This window comes from Solea solea, chromosome 19 (genome assembly GCF_958295425.1).
Source record: "Solea solea chromosome 19, fSolSol10.1, whole genome shotgun sequence".
NCBI lineage: Eukaryota > Metazoa > Chordata > Actinopteri > Pleuronectiformes > Soleidae > Solea > Solea solea.
In genome coordinates this window covers 5,686,789-5,703,834 of record NC_081152.1, presented here as the reverse complement: position 1 = coordinate 5,703,834, position 17,046 = coordinate 5,686,789, and the positions used below count along the sequence as shown (strand labels likewise).

General features: G+C 38.4%; 1 protein-coding gene across 4 annotated transcripts in view; it reads right to left on the bottom strand.

Annotated features, from left to right (window-relative positions):
* erbin (erbb2 interacting protein) overlaps positions 1–16,192 on the bottom strand; it is a 45,962-nt gene extending 29,770 nt beyond the window's left edge. Inside the window, exons 1-2 of one of the 4 annotated variants that reach the window (XM_058616968.1) lie at positions 15,510–16,192; positions 6,564–6,620 (exon numbers count right to left, since the gene is read on the bottom strand). The gene's annotated coding sequence lies outside the window, so the exon portion shown is untranslated. The remainder of the gene's footprint in view (positions 1–6,563; positions 6,621–15,509) is intronic. The other 3 variants (XM_058616967.1, XM_058616965.1, XM_058616966.1) reach the window with 3 other exon arrangements.
* Positions 16,193–17,046: the final 854 nt, after the last annotated feature.

The window sequence follows — 17,046 nt, the reverse complement described above, 5'->3', positions numbered from 1 at the left end:
ATTCACACACCAAGTATTTCAATACATGATCCTTTGTCTTATATACATACACATATAGATAGAAACAAAAAAAAGAAACAAATACAAATTAAAATACAACTCTGTCATTTTATCTATGCCATTTTTTCATTTATTACCTATTAAAAACTTTGTGCAGTCATGTTGACGAGTGGCTGTATCTTTACTAAGGTGCATTTTACAACACAGGCAATGGCGGTCACTCCTCATTTACAGTGTCACAGTCATCTCCAGCTGTCTCAACAGGAGAACTGTTGCTTCTCAATAATGCAGTGGGTTATTGAGTTAAGAGGACAGCAGCTGAAAAAAGATACACATATCCATAACACCTACTACTCCCTGGCACAGTAAAGCCGTCAACACGCTCCTGTCTGATAAACTAAATAGAAGACACAATCCATGAATGCAAAACTAAGCAACAGGAAACTATGGCTGGAATTACAGCTGAAAAGGGAAGAAAGACAACTGTTGTATCTATGGCGGGGGTTTGCAGCTTAGTGGAACCTGAAGTTCCAGTTTCGCTCTGCCTTTGGTTTTGGTTCTCACCAGCATTCTTAGGTCTCAGTGGTCTTGCGTGACTCTTGAACACAAAACCATGATTGTTTTCTTTGAATTTGTGGTGAAATGAGGGTATGTTATCCGATACGGGACCAAAACAAAGTGCCTTTTACGACATCTTCCCAATTTTCTACCCTAAGCAGACCACTGAACTCAATTAATCCATCTGAACAGTTACATGACAGAATATGTTTATGTAAAGCATTACAACTTTCATCTTGTTGAAAATGTGGGACAAAACTGTCTTTTTGCAGCACTGTGTCTCATACATATGTACATAATACTCCATGTTGAATATCTATACGCAGAATAATGAAAGTGAACACATTCACAAAATGAACAGCGTATTAAGTAGAGATGGCTTGTGTCGTTGAGGAGGAATTCAAATTTGTTGACAGACAAGCCATTGTCTGTTACAATTGAGTAGTGACTATCTACGTATTCTGTTTAAAGGCGCAGTAACACTGTGACGCACAGTGACACGCCCCCAGCCTGCTTAAGTACACTTAACTGTTTGTTTTAAACACTAATGTTTGTGTAGAAACAAGTGACAAACCATAGCTGTTGAGAGGTCTAACTGCTGCTTAAGCTACTTGGGTTTTGCATTACATTTTATGTTGATATATTGTTAATTTACTGATTTACAGTTTTCATTAATGAAAAGACCATGGAGTAACAATGTGCAATACAGTAATAAAATTGTACAAATACAATAGAGTTAGATGCAAGCTGATTTTGCCAAATGCTTTTTAAAAAAGGAACTGCTTCAACGATGAAAAAAAATCAACTGACTGATAATCTTCTCTTTGAGTGAAATTGAGTTTCACATTTGCACACAGTACAGTCACCTTAGGCTACAGTAAAAGGATTATCAAATAGCAAAGAAAAAAAAAACCCTGGGAAGACAGGAAGCATGTTACTTTCTCTACCATGTGAAAATGTAACAACCACCATCAGTATACAGAAAGACGGAAACTGAGTTCCCAGCGCAGAAGAGCCAAAGCTCACAAACAAGCTTCATATGAGTAGCAGGTCGCCTGTGTGAGCCTTTTACGTCATTGGGACACAGTTTTTCACCATATATGGCAGTTAGAAATGACGTTAATGATAAACAGTTAATCGATTAAAGTCTTTACAGCAATTAATCAACTAAGAATGTAACAATTAATTAACTGACATTGATTCCCTTTAGTCTGTGTCATTTTTCTGATCCTTGACTTATACCAGTAGAGGTTGCACACACAACCAAATCCTTAGCTGGGACCATAGCACTGCAACTTGGGCAGAGAAGAGTAGCATCTATAGTATAGCTTCTGTAGCATCTTAGCTACAGCTACAGCTAAGATGCTCGTGGATCACTACTTTTCGAATACATTTCATGGCACTGAAACAGAGAAAACATCCTGCACGACAGACCGCCTCTGGATTTAAACCCTGGTGACTGGCTAAAAGCAAACACCTCATTTCCCCAGGTTAGTCAGGTTAATAACTGCAAATCACACAAACATCTGTCATCTGTCAGTTTCACCACAGAGAATTTTAGACAGGATGACACACGTGGCTTTTTCTAGCAAGAGCCTTGTTGTTTTTTGACGCTAATGTAAGTGTTTAGTCTGGTCTTTTCATATGGCTCAACCCAAGCCCTAATATCTATGGTTCATTTGAACCACGTGTTCCACACAATGACAGGACTGGTGAGAAAGAATGACAGCAAACAGATGTCAAACAGGTCAAGGAGATTATTTCAGTAGCACCAATGAACCAAAAAAAAGACTGTTTTGCAAGTGAATTTAAAAATGTGTTTTAATGGATGTACTTTTAATTTACTCCATCCCAGTCTGTCCTTCACTTAACAACAACAACAACAACAACAACAACAACAACAACTATGAAGGCTTCAACTCAGTGTCTTCATCTTCTCCATCTGCTGTGCTCCAAGTACAAGAACTTACAAGATATGTGTGCGACTAAAGAACAAAGCTGGCATGGGTCATAAAAAGTCAAAAACAACCACTGATGAGGTGAAAATGACATAAACGCATCCCTTCTCCTATGTAAGCAGCTTAGTTTTATTTTTGTTACACTTGTTGGCGATCACCTGATGCATTCTTTCATAATTGACTGCCAACAATGCAAACGCATCTCCGTAAAGATTTCATTACATCAGCTAAATCTTCTTTAAACCTACAGAAGTACATTGAAAAAATATCTTTGCTTATTCAGACAGTACATTTTCTGAGCATGTTACAATGTCTGCACGTCAAACACTTTCTTACAACCAAGGTGTCGTGTCGCTGAAGCCACTTCCTGACTACACGAACACTTGACGATAATTCTGCTAAGACGCACAACTTCAGAGTATCATGTGAGACAAGTTCACCACAAATGACACTTGACGTCAACTTTCTGTTTCCATGTGACTGCAAATAAAACCTGCAGGTAAATTGTCTCAGTTCTAATACATAGCCTGTTAAAAGTGCACAGTACAGCCAAATATTGTACACTATGTCAGCTAGAGCTACTTAATCATTTGATTTAGTTCATATTCCATGTAAAACAAAAGAAAACGTAGCCTTTGTCAATATACAAAGACAAAACCTACCAAACAAATATTAAAATTGTGTGATTATAACAAGAAAAAATCTCTGCATTATTCAGTTCAAGGTTTACTGAGGTAAAACACCCGTCCCTCCAAACGTGGCATTTTCATCTACCTTTCTCTTAACAAATCTCTCATAACTTGAGGTCCTATTTGCACAACGTATTTGAGGTTTTTATAGACCCAAACACACAGGAAAGCCATTTACAGAGTGACAAAGAGTTGCAACATGATGAACCTAGGTTGGCAATGTTTGAGCTTTGCATAATTGTTTGCATACAAGTTGCATCACCAAAAAAGTGTTACGTTTTTACTGCAAGTAGTGTCACTGGTGAGTCATGAACATCCCACTTACTTTCAGTTATAGTGAGGGAATGCAAAATGGATTTATATGTTGTACATTCAAGGTGAGAAGTTGTTCACAGATTTATCGGAGAATATTTTCTACTTTATTAAGGATTCATTAAAACTAACCAGGGAAAAGAAGAACTCCCTACTGGTTATAAATAGAAGTTGCTAAAAAATAAAAAAACAGCCAGGAGGTTCTACATTAAATGAGATCAGGTTGAATATGAGCAGCTGAGATTAATTTCAACAGAGAAGATTAAAAAATGACATTAGCTCTATTTCATAATGTTGCTGAAATATTGTACAGCATATAAAGTAGAGTGCTTGTGTCTGAGGTTAGTTTGATATCGCCTTCACTGTTACAGTTTATTTTGAACCACGAACAGCAGAAGCTAATGATTAGCGTTTACAGTGAGCGGAGTATGTGCAACAGAGCAGTGTTGTAAGATTTAAGAGAAAGCTGAAACAATCAGAAATCTGGTTTTAATCATGAAAAAAAAAAAATCGATTATCAAAATAGTTGACGATTAATAATCGATCGTGTAATCGTTTCAACTCTATACATCATGCATTGACAGAAAATTTGAGATTATGCTATTGTTTAATTTGTTGAGCATTAAATTCATTTTGCGGAAGTATTTTTCATTGGTTGACAGTCATCCCAGTTGATGATTAATTTAGTTTCATCCAAATTAGTTCTTCCCCATGGCACAGACACAGGAAATGTGCACAAAAACAGGAGGGAACACGACAGAGATGATGGGGAAGGACTCGGGACAAAAAAATATGGTAAGCCTGTCGCATGGGTATAAAAAGAGTCACGAACCAAGAAATTGTAATGATGCTGCAGACCAGACCAACAGCACACTCCAACACTGCTAACTGCTCTTGCTTTCCAATACAAGAATCTGGTCAACATTACAGACTGCTGGTTTGAGCAATAAGAACTAAAAACTGTTTCAACTGCTTCAGAGATGGATTCAAATGATGATGCAGATTGTAATTATTATTATAATTGAGTTACTTGGTTTATTTTTTTACATTAAAACAGCGTTGCCCACAGTAACAGCAGCTTTAAATCAAGTAGTTGTTTTCATGTTGTGGCTGATCTGGCTGATTTTGAGCCAATTCATCCATGAAACCGTGCATATGAAATTGACTGTTTATGTTCAATTTAAATGATTGAGAATTCACATAATTACAAGTACATAAAATACAGGATATTAATGTATCCAATTAAAAAATAAGCTTGTTTCTGAAAATCCAACTATTCTTGTGTTGATCTATAAATATTCCAGAAACCACTGAGGAAAAGCCGACTTTGATCATTTTTCACACAGATTTGGAAATTGTACAAATGATTCACCAGGAAAGAAAAATAAAGCATGACTTGCTCTATGCTTTCTTAACTAGCTGCAACATAAACAGGTTGAAGAAAACAAGGATCTTAAGCCAATGCATTGCATATTTATAAACACCTGTGCCCCATAGAAACCCTGAAGCAACAACCTGCCTTTTTATATTGCAGGGTAAATACTGAATTAAAATTGTTAAAACAAAGTAAATGATACCAGAGAGTCTAGATTATCTAGTAGCATGGAAAAAGATAAGTAGATGTTCTTGTAAGTCAAGTAACATCATGCATAAGATTAAATAACATGATTAACTACCTATAGGTACTGTCTCATTAGATGAATGCAGTAAATGAATGCAGTAAATCTAAATATACCTTCTCTAAGAAGGAAAGCATGTCCAGATTACACACAACATAGGTCAATGCTGGAAAGTCGATTCCAGATTAGACATCATACTTTAAGAGTGAAACATATTCGGTCATACAGGATTATTTTGCAACAATTTACATGCATACAATAAAAAAATACATTTTGACGACAACAACCCACCACTGCTAACATGTGGGTGAATGGAAGCCTCTACTGTTGGTTGTACTGGAATGTATTGATCAAGGTGCTGAAATGCACCAACAGTAACTGACACTTGTGATTTGTTGTTTATTTATAAATAAGACAATAAATGTGAAAATGAGAGTCGCCCAAGATGATAAAAGTGTGTGTTTGTTATTTATTTCCATTAATTATGACTGTAACTGTAACACTGTTAATTTCTAATAAAGGACTATACATACATGAGAAGTATGTTGACCTTAGTTTAGATCCAGTATAAAGTATAGATCAATGCCAAGCATGCAGCAGTGTGACAGTTATGTAGACAACATGGCTGTGGGTTATGGGAAACGCCAAGTAGTCACACAAGTAAATGTGGAAATGCTGCACTTGAGACAAAGTAAAATCCATCATCTTTGAAAGGCAAACCTGTTCCTGTCAATATGGCCAACAAACAAAACGGTCTCAAGTAGCAGTCAGCGAACATAACATGCCTCGTTTCATCCGCTTTTGTTGTGATTACTTTTCTGGGTTTATCAGGGAAGCAGCTGCAGAAGCCAGACATTGTACAAACATAAAGATAAACACCTCAGTCTTAACTGCCATACTGCCAATTTCACGTGGCCTTAAGTTTATATGATATGTTTATTTTTGTTGCCTCAAGTATTACTGTTGCCATTTTTGGAAAAAATGACACAAGTTAGCAGCACATATCCAGCTGTGAACTCTGCACTGATGATGCAATATCTTAAATGAAATTGGGCTCAACACTATGAAAGGGAAATATGATGATTGCGCACAGAGCTAGTTTGGCAGGTGTATCATGTCTCTCCCTCCAGGGGAACAGGGTGGAGCTCTCTCTTTGTTCCTTGTTAAGAGTTGGACCAATGTCTAACATCACATAAGCACAAAATGGTTCATAAAGAGGTGGAAATTTAGATCTACCTCCAAAACACAAAACCAATCATACACCTGGAAGACTGCCGGCGTGATTGATGTGACACCACACCTGTGGTAAGACTATTACATACAACGAAGGAACATCCCAAACCAATAGCTGCATAACCTCCTGCAATTAATAAACCTGCATTTCAGCAACAGCAAATTAGGTGAAATGAGTGGTGTGCCTCACAAACCTTGTCATTTAGGACTGAAGCACCTGGCTCCCAGTGGATGGCAGATGATCGATCTATCTGAAATACAAAATAAAAAGGACAAAATAAGCGCAAGAATAATTTAAGGGGAAAACGCTTAACTGCTTAGGCGAAATATGTAATATAGCGACAGATAGCTGTAAAATTAAGTTTCACATATACGAAAATAGAAAAACTCCTGTGTGCCAAATTGTTGCTGCATGAGAACACGAGGCAATACAGTATAAATCGTTCTTCACAAATCTCTGTAATTTTCATGCCATGTGGACAAACGCTGAAACCCTCCATCCATCCATTATTATCCATCCTACCCTTCTATCCTCCACCGGAGGGTCAGAGGGGATGCTGTGCCAATATCCGCTGAAACCATGTTATCGCAAATTAACATTTCGACAAGAATATGAACTTGGTAACGAAATAAACCAACTAAAAAAACAAAAACTGCTCAAGACAATCAAAATAAAACCTGAAAAAAAGACTGGGCCTTGAAATGCGACATGATCTTCTGTCTCAGGTCAGAGCACAACACAACACAGTGTTGTTGTTGTATGTGCATGTCTGGAAATGCACTGCTAGCTGATCTCAGACAAACTGAGCCAACCAAAAGATAGGATCATCACTCCACCATCCTCACTGGAGGACAATAGAGCTATAGAGCAGGAAAGAGGGAGCGAAAGAGAGACGCAGGGAAAAGGAGGAGGGGAAAGTCAGAGAGAAAGAGGAACATTTTCTGACTTATTCATGGTGTCTCCCAATCAGCTGCAAACACACTGGACTGCGCTGACACTCATTAGTTTCTGCTCCACTTACTCTTTAGTGCCTTTATCCTCATCCCATCTATTTGGGATACAGAATCTTGCAAAAAAAAAAAAAAAAAAGTTCCATCACGCATTGCAATAAAGCAAGGGAAGTGTCGATTTTCAAACTGGGGGTGTTCACTGTGGGGGAAGGGGGCCACTGCAGCAACATCAACTGCCTCCTTTCCCAAACAACTACTACATCACTCCTGTAGTACAGTACTTTGAAACCTGAATAGTAGGATGAAGGAAATCATCAGTGTCCTATATTTTTTTTAGTATTTCCTGTAACAAGGAAGTACCTGTCCTAGGGCTGTGCCTGAAACTTGTGTTTCAATTACGATTATGGCCCCTTTGTGGTCCTCACAAAGCCACAAATACAAGACAGCAGCTCAGACTCAATGTCTGTGAAAACTACTTAGAAGCTGGATTTACACACACCATCCAACTGAAGCTCCATTGCAAACTCAAAAAAGATATATACAATATAAATATTGTACACCATAAATACATATAGTTATTTTAAGGTTAATTCAAAATGGGCTACTGTATTACACCAAATATTCAAACGAGCTAAATATCACGCAAATGCTTCTTTACCAAGTAATGTAATGAAGCATTATGTTTTTTAAAGGCTGGCAATAGCTAGGTGGTAAATGCATCAATACAAAAATTGCACTGATATTGCTATTGGTAGAAATTCATCGTTGTCCTATCGGTATGAATGTGTGTGTGTATTTAAGGACCGTTTAAAACACTGGTCTTTTCAGGACCAGTAGTCTTAATGGAGGAACTGGTCCTAAGTGAGGAACTGGAAGAGGAACTGGTTAAGTTTAGGGCTAAGACTTGAATGGTTGTTAGGCATTAACTTGTAATGGTTAAGGTTAGGAATAAAGCTTTGTTCAGACTGTACAAATGAATGGAAGTCAATGCCGTGTCCTGAGAAGATTAGCTGCACAAACCTGTGTGTGTGATTGAGACAGAAGTCTTTTATATTCTGTGTAAAAAAAAAAGTTTCATCATGAAACAGTAATGGGCCATCACATCCCATATAATTACAGCAAAACATTGAAAAGGGCATCGTAAAAAAAAAATCCTTCACTGAATCGACATATTCATTTTCTGCACAAGCTCACACAGACAAATATAAAATTAATATTAAAATTATAAAACTTGTAACTAGCTATTCTCATTAAACTGTGGAAGGGTGGGGATTGTTCCTGCTCTTTCAGCAGTCGATCATACAGATGGAGCAGAGTAATACAGTTTATTTGTTGTTTGTTTGCTATGGTAATGATAACATTATTTTTGATTATCGGGATAATTGAACACAAGTAATATCAGTCTTTCTGTTCCTTGTCCTGGCCAGCCTGTTCCTTTGCTCTGCTAATAGACTCTGTAGAACACTCTAAATCAGATTTCATAAAATCAGATGTCATGTCTCAGCCTGCGAATAAGCTGTGAGCAGATACAACTCGTAAGACCCTTTGCACAAGTGGTAAACCGATGTAAACATGGACCCATACCCAAACTGCACAGGCAGGCTATGGTGTGTTGGGGTCAGCGAACAAGGCGCTGACAAGCCTCAGTATATTCAGCCTGTTCAAATCACAATACTGCGGCAATTGAAAGCCAAACATGGAGCTCGCCTGTGGTCCCCAAGCCACCGCTTTGCCTTTGTACACAGATTTATTTTATTTTAACATCCACCAGCCTTTGCTCAGTGGGAGCTCTTCACTCTGGATGATACATTTACAAACGGACTCATAATTCCACCCAAAACACAATCCTGCTTATATTACTGTATATACCAAGTTTTAGCAAGCAATCTTTAAACACAGATTTTGGATTAATATGGATACACAGAGAAAGGCCTGAGCTGGACCTTAGACTATTCCTCAGGGATGCTGTGGCTCCTCATAAATGCAAACTCTTGGGAAATCGATCCTGGGCAACGAATTTCATGGCTGTTTATATCAAATTTTTTTGTTAACGACAGCTTCCCCATGTCTAGCTACAAAACAAAGAATCAATCAAGTGTGGGACACAGTGGCATCATCTACAATTCACACTGGCAGTAGAAGCATTACAAGTACCTGACTTTACAAAAATGATTATTATCACTATCGCTATACTCCTATCATGATATCACTGCATGTAAAATGTAAAAAGACATGCACGCCACAGACCAGAATGTGAGTGAGGGATGCAGGGATCATGTTAGCATTGTTGATTTATCTTAAGATTGAAAAAAAGGAAACATATGAGTATAATTTTGTAAAAAGGGACATAATGGAGTGATATTATTGATAGTGACTCAAGGCTGAGATATCAGTTTCAGTATTGGACACAAAAAAGTGGTATCAAGCCATCCTGACTGTAAATTATTAACCATCTGTTAAATGCAGTGAAGAATTTATTAAGTGATTAATAAACAATGTCAAATTCCTTTCCATTTGTGTGTCACTTCTCCAGACCTTACAAGCAGTGTAATTGAAAGATTTACACCAGCAGAGGGGGCACATTAACAAAATACGACAGTAATTAGCAGAGGAAGTGCATAGCACTGCGACTCTGGACAAGGACATTGTGGCTACAGCACTGGTGTTTCTTCTTATGGGCCACAACTTTTCAAATGCATCAAACAGCTTCTGAAACAGAAGTTAAAAAAGAAAAAACTTTGACAACAAACTCTACCCTGTATGTAAATGCTGTTGATTAATGAAAAGCAAATGTGCCACCTTTGCTCAAGTTAGCCAGGTGATCCGTGTACCCTGCAGTCTGAATTAAAAGATTGACACAAGTGCAATAAGCAAGTGCAAACAAGAGCTTCCTTGTTTTATTGGGCTATTGTTATTGTTGACTAATGTGCCAAGAATGTACAACCAACTAAATTTAAACTGAGAAAAAGATGCGCGTTTCGATTATTTACTGTTATTGTTAAACAAACTTCTATTTATTAATACATTCAATTAATGGTTGAGGAAAATGTGTAAAATAGAAATCCTTATCACTCAGCTACGTAAAAGATATGCCTTTATATCACTATTGTGTTGATTGCTCAATTCTGTGCCCAACCCAATGCTTGGAACTCTTATCATATTTTGGCAGCATGAAGACATTGTCCTGTCCAACACACTGTTACTGTATGAAGGCAGCTCATCTATGTGTTATTAGTGTTGCCAAATTAGCATTTTGCCACTATATTTAGTAGGGGTGTCGCGGTCTCGGTTGTAAATAAGATATCGATGAAAATGACGGCACAATCTTAACCTTCGAAACCAAAAGATAGAATCAAGGATTTAACCACATCCCCCAGTGTGACGTCCTGCAGGTGTGCAGGGGGTAGAAAAACAGTGTTGTAGTTGTAGCATAGTAGCATGACTACACGTTACATCCTCCTGTTGCCAAGTAATAGTAACCATCGTAACTGCTGATTTGGGAGACACATCGACCAAACTTGAACCCCCTCCTACAGTGTGGAAATAATTTGCGTTCCATGTGAGTTTTGTCAACAAGAAAACCACGGTATGTCAGCTATGTTATGCACGTGTAGCAAAGCACATGACATCCCTGCATGCATCAGATAATACAGAGGTAACTATAAAAACACTCTTCCGTCTTCATTTGGAGTGCAGCTTCCTCAAGTTTCAAATCGAGCTAAAGTGATAACTTTAGTTAAGTATATGATTTAAATTTGACAATAGGGCCTTAGTTAGGTACATTGCAAACAAATGGACATATCACTCATGATAGGAATTAAAAAATTAAAATATGTTATCATGGCAGAAAACCAATGTTGCTGAGCTGTGTGTGTGCAGCGCAGCTGGCCGTGTGTGGGCCAACCATTAATCTGTATTGTTCATCCAAGTAAAATAGTATCTGAAGAAGGGTGTTGCTTTCGCTTCCCCATATTTTATGATTCAGTTACACTGTTAATCTTTAACACTTGTTAGGCAATATGCAAGTACAGTGCAATGATGTCAGAAATTAACATCTGACGCGTTCTACCAACTTCTCAGCCTTGAAAGTGTTTGGCAACATTGGATGTTATTAAACCAGACATTTTCTCAAAGGCTTTACTTCTTAAAACTCTTTGTTGTTTCCATACAACAAGACCATTTCAAAATGATTCCCTTACATGGGTTTCTCAAACACTGGTGTTGATGTAGCTGATCACAGCATGTCCCTATGTGGTTTCTGATTAGTTTTGAACATATCTGCTGATATACAGCAAAGCTGAAGACAGATGTTCCCCTAACTGGGTCAAGCTAAGAAATCATTATGGAGGAACTGAACATACAACTGTATGTTAAACCCTGAAGACTGGCATGTAAAATTGCCATACTGTGCCAAAATATGGATTCACAAAATGTGTTATGGGCTGTTTATCGAGTCAATCATTGTACTTAACAGGCTATTCATTGAATATTAATATCCATCTATCTTTAATGCACATCCCCTACTATTTGTTAAGGCAACTTTATCAAGCTGCTGGTGTATCATAATGACAAATAGAGTGCTTGTTAAAGTTCTGGTTTGATGCCAGGATGTTTCCACATATTGTAAATCTAACCTCAAAGTTAAATCATACACACTCAGAAAGTAAAAATGTCTTCATCAATAATGACACAGCACTTGATGTCACAACAAATATGTCTCTAAAAGAGTGGTCAAACTTATTACAAAAGGACATTGTGTCACTACATTTAATGCAGTACATCACTAGACTGATTAAAGCCTCCTCCACATAAAGTTAGTGACAGTTATCATGGCAATCTACTCTTATGACTCACGTGTCACTGCTGTGACACTGAAAACTTAAGCTGAATAATCTGAGGAAACTATTAGAAACAAATAAGTCATCAGTCAGGCATGCTCATGAAATGTGGGCAGGTACTTGGTAACGCCTGCAATCATGTTCTCAGTTCTCACTACCAATAGTGAGCAATATATTAACCTGTCACGTGACAATTCTTGCATCAAAACTGTAGTCACAGCCAGCTTTCAAAGCATCAATTGTTTTGCACATGGGTGCACATATTCACCTGATTCCATTAGGACCAGCACCTCTATGAAGTCAATACTTTGTCCAAGCACAATCCTCTGAAGAAACTTAGAAGATATATAGAAAAGGCACCATGATGCTCCAAGAAAGAGTACCTAGGACAATGTTCTACCCAAACCAGTCAGAGCACAAGCACAAATTACACTAAGAGCTTAAACAAAGATGACGCACCAGTTCAAACAGAGAAATTGTGTCCAGAGTGACGTGCAAAAGCAGAGGTAGGTTAAAAACCTCAACGCAATGTTGACTCTCTGTCTGTTGAAGCCAAACTGGAATGATGTGAAACAGAACACAGGAAGAGGTACAAGGTTTGTCTTCCACTCTGTGACTTCTGAAGCACGTGCAGATGAGTAAAATTCCATTTACATTTACCACTGTGGGCACAGGTCAAAGACTTATCTTTATCACTGCCACTGATATGAGATCCGGTAATTAAAATGATATCTTGGCTCACATCGCCTGACAGATATGTTGTCATTCAGCTTAATGAAAAACATCTTGGTTCAATAATACCATATCCCAACTAGACTGGACTCATTTGTTAACCTTGCCCTTTTAAAAGGTGCCCATGAGGAACTGCTGGTCTGAATGTATGCTTGGTGGAGTTGTGTGGTCGAACAACGGATCAATTTTAGAATTTGTTGATGAATTCATCCTTAACCGACCCCAACAAAGAGGCACCGTACACTGGGTTTGTTCATTTGGTGTATAAGTGTAGTGCCATGATGGTGACCAAGGCTAAATCCTTCAAGAGTTTCAATTAAACAAGCCAAAGTGTGATATAGAGATAAGGTGAAAACCTAACAATGAAAGCATTATGGGCTCTGGATTAAGTGTTGTTCAGCTTAAATAACATTTTGGTCAAGATAAGTAAATGTGACCTTGCAGTCGCTTTTATCAAGTCTTTGCTTTTTGTCTGTCTCCAAGTGGCACAACAAACTGTTAGGTAGGTGTACCTGTAGCGGCAGTGCTTTGGCAGTAGTGTGAGAAAGGAGCAGTGTAGTATGGGCCCTTTGTTAGAGTGAAACTTATCTTTGATCTAGATAAGATGTGCTGGAATCTATCATATGTGGAACTTGGAAAATTAAGTGTTCAACAACAACAACAGGATTTCAACATCGCAGTGGATACACAGCACTATAGTGACTGTGCATTGATGACATGCATGATTTTCACATTAAATAAAATCACAGTGTTGAACACTGTGTCCCCATGAACTGGGGACACAGTGAAATGTAACATTACACATACCACCAGTCAGCAGTATCATGAAAACCTGGCTAATAATCAACAAACAGCCGGCTACCAGCTCTTGGATTAAGGGCCCACAACAATGTCAAAAGGCATCTGGCAGATCCTTGTCTTTGTTTACTTTAGTATCATCACAGCAGGAATGGCTATTGAAAGCTAGTCACACATTGTATTCATTTTACTACTTGACAATGCCGGCCATCACATTCAAGGTCTGAGTTATAAGGCAGCAGAGGTATTCTCTAAGTCTCAGGAAGAAGGCTGCAGGATATTCACCTGTCTACTAATGTAAGCCACATTGCTTGTGTCATAACACACAACAGTGTCTTCTCTATGGCAACACTGAGCAGTGCATCCTGTGTGCTTCAAGCACGAGTTCAGTTTAACTTTTTATTGAATGGGCAGCAATATATAGACAATAAACCAGTCACTAACAATAATTATTGTGAAATGAATAAATAAACAATAATGTCATTTTTTTCCCTTACATGTCTGGGGTGTGGTTTAAAAGGTATGTTGTTAAAGTGGCTTGTATGCAATGACAGTGTGTGAGAGCAATGCATAGAAATACTGAAAAGAGTACTGTAATTATGCTTGCCACTAACAATTACTTTCAAAATCAATCAGCACAGCAATAATTTTGTTAATCACATAGTTGTTTCATCTTTAAAAAGCAGGCGAATGTTGATCGCCGTTTTCTAAACATTACAAATCAAATGGTGTTTTTTGTCCAGAAAGCAAATATGTTCAGTTTACTTACTAACTTGTTTTTTGGTTTATTAAAACAAACCTCCTCAAACTGATGAATCTATTTTAAAACAGTTGGTGATTCGTAATGAGTGTTCATCTACTAATAGACTTGTTGTTGCAGCCCTACTGTGTAATATGAGATCCTCTACAGCGATGGCTGTGGCTCTAACTCAGTTTGCAATTTGTTTATAGATAATAGATTGCAGCTATTCATTGAACAGAGTCAGTACTACAGTGGTATTCCAGGCAGCTCACAAAAAAACACATGAAATGTGTTGTGTCTTAAAGAGGTTTCACTGAACTGCGCCTCTTGACAGCATTTCCCAGAGAGGAGACTACAATTAACACTTTTTAGGAGAATGGACCTCTAACACTTCCTCAAAATCAAACAGAGATAAGATAAGCATACACTTCATCTCACGCCTTAATGGGATTGAATTACATTGGAATGACGCGGGGACAGTATTAGTCAGATTAGTGGCGTGGTGAGAAAATGGAAACGCCGATATGTCGGCTGTACACCACCGCGTTAATCCCTCGCTCGTCGAGGAAGTGAAGGTGCTCCGCAACAAAAGATGTGACTGTGACTGCGGCTGCGGCGGCTGCTGTTGTTGTTGTTCCACTGCAGCTGTTACATACAAACGACACCTGAGACGGCAGTGGTTTGTACGTGGGTTATCGATTAACACACGTCAGTGTATCCGTCTGAGATCTATTCGTCGCGTGGATGCGATTGGCCAAATTATAGAGCGACACCGGAAAAATTTAATCATGTACAGCTGTTGATGTGACCTATTGAATTAAGTCACAGCTGTATCGAATGTATTTTTTGAAGTTAAAACCAATGTGTTCTTACATGAATAATGTCACAATTCACAAACCAGCACATAACTATATAATTTACAAAGCGTCGTTTGAATTAGGGTAAGAGACTGAGGACAGCATCAGAATGGGACATCGCCGCTGCTAGCAACTAGCACTAGTGTTAGCATGTTTTCAGGGGCCCCACAGATGGACAGACACACAAGAGCAGTGTTAACTTACACAAACAAAGAGACTTACGTCTGTTAATGTCGCGTCAGTGTCTCATTGGTTGGTATCCAGGTTATGGGTACTGTGCGTTTGTCGGGAAAACACTTGTGGAAGCGGACATCAGCGAGCTTTTGTAGGTTTTCCCGACGGTAGTTCAGTCAGTGGGGGTTTTGTTGCTAGCGTTAGCAGCGGCAGCGGCGGCGGTAGCAGCTCGGAGGACGGTGGCCCAGCGCAGTCTCTCCTCCTCTCAACTTCTTCAACGTCGTCCTCCGCTTGTTTTTCTACTCTTTAAATTGTTGTTTGCCTCCCAGGTGTGACTCAAACAAACAAAGCACTGGCGCGAAACTCGCTCTTAATTTCTAAGACTTATAATGACACGGGCCATTTAAAAAAAATCCAAAATGTCCACGACATTCAGCAAGGAAATACAGAAGGCAAATAAAAAAAATGCGTACGACCTCCGACAGTGCGAAACAATTTCCTCTGAAGTGTGCCGCGCCCAGATGTTTTCACTCATTATTTCCCTTCGTCTAACATCAGCAGTTAACGCGGCGTAGAACCGAGTGGAGTGAAACTACATGCGGGTACAGAGAGAGGAGCGTGAAGCAGCAGCGGTGCTGGATTCTTCTCCTCCGCGACCTCTGCTGCGCCTGTATGTAAAGGGGGGAGGCTGAATGAGTCCAGCACAAGTCGCCTCTCTCCAGCCCCACGGAGTTCCCTCCTCCTCCTCCTCCCCCAGCGATGATGCTCTCACTATCTCACCCTGACACTTTTAGTGAATGCCCGTATCTCCACAATACACCGGCTTTAATGTATCTGTCCCCCTTTCTGTGCGATTACAGTAGTCACATAAACAACAGATTTTTATAAAAACCATTTACATGTATATTTATTTATTTATATATTAAAAAGGTTGATGATATTTTTACCGTTCACGTTAGTATAATGACATTAAATATATCATTGTTTTTAAATTCTATCAGAATATGTTTATTTCTCAAATTAAGTTGATTTTCTTTACCATGTTTAACTCATAACCTGATCTTTTCTATCCTGGCGCGCCCCCTGGTGGTCATTCAGCTGTATGGTGCATGAGTTTCTCATAAATGACTTAATGCTTCAGTCATGTGGAGACATACAGAGTATAATATAGCAGACAAAATAGAGCTTCTCTGTTTTTTGTTATTCATACTTTTACACACTGGTGCAAACCAAGGTTATAATAGTTTGGGATTTTTCATTAGTTTAGTTTTGACTTTTTGTTTTTAAAATGTGTAAGTTTTAATAAGTTTTAACAGTGGGTTTGCTAGTTTTGATTGTTTTGTAAATGCTTATTTTTAGTTTAGTTTTTATTAGTTTTAGTGTTAGATTTTTGTACTATGGAGTATTTGCCAGGTGCAAGATTTAAAAAGGTCTTTACCCTTAGTGCTCACATGGCACAAATCTGTGCTGCAGGTGTACCCATGGTAATTTGCCATTGGAATAATACACAACTCCTTATATGGACATCCTGGGGTTATGTTAATAGGTCACATATTCAGGCTTTAAAAAATGTTTGTGGGGGGGT